Raw genomic sequence first — 1,282 nt, forward strand, 5'->3', positions numbered from 1 at the left:
ATTGTCCATTTCGCCCAATCACCACACTGTCCCATTTCCCCAGTCACCACACTGTCCCATTTCCCCCAGTCAGCACACTGTCCCATTTCCCCAGTCACCACACTGTCCCATTTCCCCAGTCACCACACTGTCCCATTTCCCCCAGTCAGCACACTGTCCCATTTCCCCCAGTCACCACACTGTCCCATTTCCCCCAGTCAGCACATTGTCCATTTTCCCCAGTCAGCACATTGTCCATTTCCCCCAGTCAGCACACTGTCCCATTTCCCCCAATCAGCACACTGTCCCATTTCCCCCAGTCAGCACATTGTCCATTTCCCCCAGTCAGCACACTGTCCCATTTCCCCCAATCAGCACACTGTCCCATTTCCCCCAGTCAGCACATTGTCCATTTCCCCCAATCACCACACTGTCCATTTCCCCCAATCACCACACTGTCCCATTTCCCCCAGTCAGCACATTGTCCATTTCCCCCAATCACCACACTGTCCCATTTCCCCCAGTCAGCACATTGTCCATTTCCCCCAGTCACCACACTGTCCCATTTCCCCCAGTCAGCACATTGTCCATTTCCCCCAATCACCACACTGTCCCATTTCCCCCAGTCAGCACATTGTCCATTTCCCCCAATCACAACACTGTCCCATTTCCCCCAGTCAGCACATTGTCCATTTCCCCCAATCACCACACTGTCCATTTCCCCCAATCACCACACTGTCCCATTTCCCCCAGTCAGCACATTGTCCATTTCCCCCAGTCACCACACTGTCCCATTTCCCCCAGTCAGCACATTGTCCATTTCCCCCAATCACCACACTGTACCATTTCCCCCAGTCAGCACATTGTCCATTTCCCCCAATCACAACACTGTCCCATTTCCCCCAGTCAGCACATTGTCCATTTCCCCCAATCACCACACTGTCCCATTTCCCCCAGTCAGCACATTGTCCATTTCCCCCAGTCACCACACTGTCCATTTCCCCCAATCACCACACTGTCCCATTTCCCCCAGTCAGCACATTGTCCATTTCCCCCAGTCACCACACTGTCCATTTCCCCCAATCACCACACTGTCCCATTTCCCCCAGTCAGCACATTGTCCATTTCCCCCAGTCACCACACTGTCCATTTCCCCCAATCACCACACTGTCCATTTCCCCCAGTCAGCACACTGTCCCATTTTCACAATCAGCACACTGTCCCATTTCCCCAATCAACACACTGTCCCATTTTCACAATAAGCACACTGTCCCATTTCCCCAATCAGCACACTGTCCCATTT

The sequence above is a fragment of the Babylonia areolata genome, chromosome 19, assembly GCF_041734735.1.
Source record: "Babylonia areolata isolate BAREFJ2019XMU chromosome 19, ASM4173473v1, whole genome shotgun sequence".
Taxonomy (NCBI): domain Eukaryota; kingdom Metazoa; phylum Mollusca; class Gastropoda; order Neogastropoda; family Buccinidae; genus Babylonia; species Babylonia areolata.